This window comes from Rhineura floridana, chromosome 1, assembly GCF_030035675.1.
Source record: "Rhineura floridana isolate rRhiFlo1 chromosome 1, rRhiFlo1.hap2, whole genome shotgun sequence".
NCBI classification, from domain to species: domain Eukaryota; kingdom Metazoa; phylum Chordata; class Lepidosauria; order Squamata; family Rhineuridae; genus Rhineura; species Rhineura floridana.
In genome coordinates this window covers 212,562,214-212,569,018 of record NC_084480.1, presented here as the reverse complement: position 1 = coordinate 212,569,018, position 6,805 = coordinate 212,562,214, and positions in this window count along the sequence as shown.

Below are 6,805 nucleotides of genomic sequence, written 5' to 3'. Positions count from 1 at the left end.
TATTTTGTTATTTATTGTATTTTTTATGCTATTTTATGTTCACTGCCCAGAGAGCTATTGCTAGTCGGGCGGTATATAAATCTAATAAATAAATAAATAAATAAATAAGTGTGATACGACCAGAACTTGACCAAATTCACTCTTTAAATGACTCAAAAAATTGAAATTATACTTCTCATGATGCCTGCACTCAAGTACTGTCAGGCCTACTTGAGCCTCTAGAACCTTTTGCCCCTCCTTTTTCCAGCATAATATATTGGAACATTGCTGGCTGGAATAATAAGGCTGCAGACTTAGAGCTACAGTCCTATCTTTGGCAGTTTGACATCTTATGCCTTCAAGAGACTTGGTTAACAGAAGAACATACGCTAGTTGTAGATGGATTTAAATGTTGGACTAAGCCTGCAAAACGCTCGGCCCTGAAAGGTCGTGGTAGTGGAGGTTTGGCATTTCTAATATCTACTGAGATGGATGTGTCAGCCTCAGAGGTATTCTGCCCGGTTCCTGGCACTTGCCAAGCCTTAATTATAACACCTAAGCCTCCACTCCACCCTCTCATATGCATTAACGTTTATTTCCCTCCTTATGTCTCTAGGTTAAGGGCTCAAGCCTGGCAGGATTACGAGGAATTTATTGATTTAATTCACCAAAAGTACCCCACGTATAGTTTAATTATAGGTGGAGATTTTAATGCTAGGATGGGCGTTAGTTTCCCTCGACCCCTTGATTTTTCGGACCTATTCACTCCGGATATGACATCATTACCTCGTATCTCTCGAGACAACTGATTAATAAAAACGGGCATGCCCTATTTAGGAGCCTGATTAGTGCAAATCTTTTGTGCCTTAATAGATCAAGATTTGACACGTCAAAAGGGTTCTATACTTTTATTACCAAAAGAGGGGCCAGTGTGGTGGATTACATACTGGTTTCCCCACAAATGATAGATTATGTTAAAGATTTTTCCATAGGAGATAGGCCCGATAGTGATCATTTACCACTGATTTTGAAAATGTCCAATTCATCTATACAGCCGATTCAATTCATGATGTTGCCAGACTTAGATGTCTATCAGCGGTCAAGACGCCTAAGGTGGTCCCCTTCATTATTGGAAGAGGTTAAACACACTCTAATGTCCTCCATGATGATCGAGATGTGTTAAAAAGCTTCCCTTCCGACAAATGATATATGGGGGATATTTGAACAGATTATTACCCGGCTCCATCCGTTAGTTACTACATCTAATCCCCTTTCTACCAGTTTTCGACCAGGCTTTAAGACGTGGTTTGATAAGTTTTGCCTGGCCAAAAAGAAGTAAATTTGCTTCCAAACGCGCTTTACCAGACTTCATTTTTCTGAAACAGCCATTGCTAAACTTCTAAAACTTAAAAGGGAATACAATACTCTCTTAAAACAAAAAAAACTATCATATATTACCATGATTTGGCAACGCCTTGGTCTAGCAGCTCTTCAAGGGAAGCACGGGGAGTTTTGGAGTTTGGTCCACGGTAATTTATCTGACAGACCGCCCATTTCAATTCCCCCGATATTACCGGAAACATGGATCGCCTATTTTCAAACCATGTTTGGAGATTTATCCCCATCGCGACATTGCCCACCAGCCCCTCCCACTGATTGTCCATTTTGGCCCCCGGTTTCAGGAGCTGAAATTGACAACCTAATTATGTCATTGAGTTCGGGGAAAGCCCCAGGCCAAGTTATGATTCCACCGGACCTATATCAAGCGTTTGCCTTATGGTGCCATCCTATCTTGGCAGCTTTATTTACTAAAATCAATGAAACGGGCTGTATCCCCCAAGGATGGAGAACAAGCATAGTGATTCTGATATTTAAAAAAGGTGACCCAGCTATTCCTTCCAATTACAGACCTATTAGCCTTCTGGATGTAGCAGCAAAGCTATATGGATGATACCTTTTAATCAAACTTCGAGATTGGGAAAGGGAACATGCCATCATAGCCGAGGTCCAGGCTGGTTTCAGGGAAGGGACCAGCACGATCGATCAAGTGTTTATTTTACAACATCTCATTAGGAAAGTAAAAAAAAAAAAAGGCCCCGCTTCTATCACTTTATCTGGCATTTATCGATTTTGCAGCTGCATTCGATTCGATAGATCGCCCCCTACTCTGGAAGAAACTTGATAGTGCCGGTATTGATAAAAGACTTTTATGGCTGCTTCAAACATTACATTATGATACCTTTATAAGAGTCCGTCTTGGCTTAAATGGTCTCCTTTCTCAAAAGATCCCAGCGAGAAAAGGAGTCAAGCAAGGATGCATTTTGGCCCCATTCTTATTTTTTTATTAATGATATTGTACCAGCAATGGCCTCTCCTGCTTTCTTCCCACCGTCGATTAAGGAGAGGAAAATCCCGATCCTTCTCTATGCAGATGACCTAGTCCTGCTGTCTCCGAACAGGATAGGCCTTAGACGTATGCTCCTCCGTCTCCAAGAATATAGTGATTCACAACTCCTGCAAATTAATTATACCAAATCCAAAATAATGGTCTGTGGGAAATACAGCAGATCCAAAATCACTTGGCATTTAAATGGCCATAGTATAGAACAGGTATATACCTTCAAATATTTGGGAATCCATATTAATAACAATTTGACTTGGTCCCATCATTTAGCATACATCAAATTACAAGCTCTCAGGGCCCTTGGGCAACTGAATTTTTTTTTTTATTCCAGGGGCGGACAATTGGTAAGACCATTGTCCAAACTCTATGTAGTAAAAATTCTTCCAACAATTATGTATGGATCTGAGATCTGGGGCCCTTCCTTACGTTCAGCCCTCGAGCCAATTCAAAATTCCTTTTTTAAGCAAATCCTGGGCTTGCCCAAAGGAACTCCGGCAGCCCATCTGAGAGCTGAACTCAATTCTCCTTCCTTAGCGGCCAGGATAGATCTAGCGTTTTTACGCTATTGGAGGAAACTTTCAGCAGCCAACTCACGTTCTCTTGTTAAACTATGTTGGGAGGACCAGCTGGAGAATGAGGGTTGAGCGGCTAACTTCTCTGTTTTAGGCCCAACTTACCATCTAACAGCTAATTTGCTTAGAAATCTTAATTCTAAGGCACTGCGCAATCAGATTTTTGATCATGACGCAGAACATGACAGAGCAGTGATCGCCACATCGTCTTTTTCCAGCTGGTTCCCCCTTATTAAACCCAATCACGTGTGGCCCCCGTATCTGGATATACTGACGAGGGCCCTGTGATGATCCTGTATTAGTGTAAATAGGGTAAGTTCTGTTTGAATAGAAGATACATGGTAAGTGGAGTGAAAGAGGAGGGGGAGTGAATGGGCAGCAGAATGCTGGATGATTGGCTGAGTGTTTAAAATGGCTGAGCGTATAAAAGGAAGAGTGACAGTGGAATCTGGGTGGATGTGATGTGATGAAAGTGAGTGGGTTGTTTTGGTGGGTTTTAGAGAGTTGTTTGCCAGGAGAGCGTGGAGAAGGAGGGGGGTGGAGTTCGTATTAGTATTAGATAAAACCATATGCTTATGTGCCTTATGAAGAAATCTTGTTATCTTTGTTATATTTAATAAATACTTAATTTGGTTTACCAAAGGCCTGATCCTTGGCTGGGGTTTCACAGACCAGAAGGGAGGGTAAGGTAATGACCAAGGCTGAAGGGAAACTGTAACAAATGGTGGCAGTGGTGAAGAGAATAACAATACAAGTATTCAGAGTCTCTGGGAATACTGGTATTAGGACGTGACTGGTGGTGATGCCTAGCAGGGGGATCTGTTGAGATCTGTGCTAGAGCAGGGAGAGAAACCATAAAAAAGGACAGTCCAGACTGGTGGAGTCCCTGGTGGTGCCTAGTGACAGGCAGTAGCCACGAGCAGGTAGGAACCTGACAGGGAGAGCCAGGGAAGGGCGTCACAGGCCCCCCTTCACAGAGCCTATACAGAATTGAGATTTCAGGTCATGCCGTCTGCGAATTTACAAGGCAGATATCTGGGTATTCCTTTTGTCGAACGTCTTTGTGTATCAGGTTGCAAGGTTCCTGAAGACTTGATTCATTATATGTTAGATTGTCCATTATTCCATCTCCCGAGAACAAAATTTTATTTCCTATGCTCCATAAGAATAAAGACCTAAGTGGGCCCCAGACAGTGGTTTTTTTATTATCATCAGCTCAACCACACATAATAATTTCAATAGCTAATTTCGCGCTGCCAGCAAAGAAGCTTAGAGCCAGTTATGTTAAAAATGGTTAACATAAATAATGTTTTAATCATGTTCTTAATTTCAATTCTGAGTTGTTATTTTCTTATGTTTTTATGTATATATAATTGTAATGCTTCTGTAACAGCCAATGGCTATATACAGATTATTATTAATAAACAAACAAACCTGGCTAGGGACTGTGACTCACCCAAAAGTTGAACAGCCAATGGCAGCTCTCCCAATTTTAAACAAAGAGAACAAAGGCAGCATGCTTTCTCAAAGGAAAAGCAGGAACCTCAGAGAGGAAGAAATTTCCTTTTAACTCATAAGAGTCTTGTTGCTAATAATTATAAGCAAAAATCAAACAACTGGATTTTAGACAGTGGATGTACAAACCACAGTTGTTATAATGAAGATTTATTTGATGAAATAAACAGTGATACTGAAGGAAGAATCCAGACTGCCAATGGTCAATATATGAACATTAATGGATCTGGATCCATTGCTCTTAGGTGCAAGGTATCTGATCAAACCATAGTAAATGTGGCAGATCATGTTTTATATGTCCCAGACTTAAATTGCAATATGCTGAGCGTCTCAGCTTTAGACAAGAAAGGATTTGCAATACATTTCCAGGATGGAAAGTGTACAGTGACCAAAGATGATGAATTGCTTGCACTAGCTTATGAAAACGATGGTGTTTATAAACTGAGTCTTACAGCTGAACAAGCAAACACAGCCATGGTGGACAAGGAACAAACCAGCCTAGAACTTTGGCACAGACGACTGGGACATCGCGATCCAAAGGAGATCCTACAGCTACAAAAGCAGAACCTTGCCACAGGTATCAAGGTAAACCAACAGAACCATTATAAAGGAAGCAGGTGCGTAAATTGCATTGAGGAAAAGGGTGTTAGGCCCTCATTTCCACCAAGGACTGAAAAGAGAAGCACCAAGGTGCTAGATCTCATACACAGTGACCTTTGTGGACCATTTAATGTACCCTCACTTGGGAAGAATAGATATGTTCTAATTTTTGTGGATGAGTTTTCAAGGTACTGTGTGACTTACTTATTGAAGGACAAGAGTCAAGCGCATGAGATGCTGAAGAAATATATCTCCATGGTGAGCACAAAATTTGAAAGGAAGCCGAAAGCACTACAAAGTTTATATTGCACCAAACACAAAGTTTCCTGGAGGAACAAGGCATTTTGCACAGGAGCACTTTCAGTCATACTCCAGAGAAGAATGGGATTTCTGAAAGGAGACTTAGATCTCTTCTCTCTCTGGTATTTTTATAATACCGAACAAGAGCTAGGGCCATGAAAACTGTCCTAGCCAAAGGCATGTACCTTCTCTACTTGGCAGCACCATAGTAAGAGGGATGTTACCAAATTAAAGGAAACTGAGTTGAATAAGCAATTACTTATTAAATCTACATAATTATTAAACCTTACATTTTAGTAAGAATAAAATGGCAGTTGTGAAGAAAAAGACATAGTTTGGTGACACGTACATGAAGTGGAATATCTCATCTTAAAAGAGGCTTCCCCTGTTGTGTAATGAAGGGAGGATGGCTCTTCTAAGGTTCTGCTTGCCAACTGTAGTTTTTGTAATTGCTTGTATTAAAGGTAATTTATATTTTTAAGAAGCCTGTTGCTTCACTGATGTGGGAGATGCCTTTTTAGTCACCCCAAAAATTCTTAAACTGAGGCAACGTTTCATCAGACAACATATACTCTGTGCGTGTTGGGCACCTAGTCCTAGAGGAAATAGAGGAGTCAGATCCCACAGATCTGGACTGCAGAAAACAACATATTAAACGTACCCTCAGGGACATCCTAGCAAAGGAAGCCAGACACAGAAAGTCTCGTTACATCTATGATCCTATAGAAAGCAAGGGACCTGAAAGCACTCCATACTACAGAGACAAGAGTTCAGAAAGTACATCTAGCCTCCAATCTTGTATAGTACTCCCCATTTATGATCACACGTTTTTACCTGCCCTTTTGACCCAGGAGCTACCTTACACCCACATACTGCTGGATACAACTATACCGTTGAACCATCTGTCCTAGTATTCTCTGCTCTGCCCTGTAGCGGCCCTCTAGGGTTTTTCCCACCGAGATTCTTTCAGCTGGCGACACCAGAGATGGAGCATGTCCTACACCCCCAGCATGTGCTCCCTAGTCACCATATAAGACAGGTCGCCGTAGCCTCCCCCTGCGCTGCGCCTGCCCGGTCTTTACCAGTGAGATGCCGGAGCGAGGTACCGTGCGCCCAGAGACTCAGCACCTGCTGGACCGACAGGTTGATCATGCTGCTGTCCCCCGCCTCCGCCTTCATTGTCGCCGCGGTGGAGGCGGCCTGGCCGGCTCCGTCGTTGCTGGGCCGCCCCCCGGGAAGTCGTGGCTGACTCCGCCACCAGTCTCGAAGGGGAGGCCGGGCTCCCACGGGGCTGCTGTGGGCCGAAGGGGCGCGGATGGGGTGGGCTCCCCGCAGCGGGGGAGACATTGAGGACAACAGAGGTAGAAGCCAGGAGGAGGAGGCGCACGCTCGCTCGCTGTCCGCTTCCCACCGGTGATGGTGGGTCTCAGGCCTT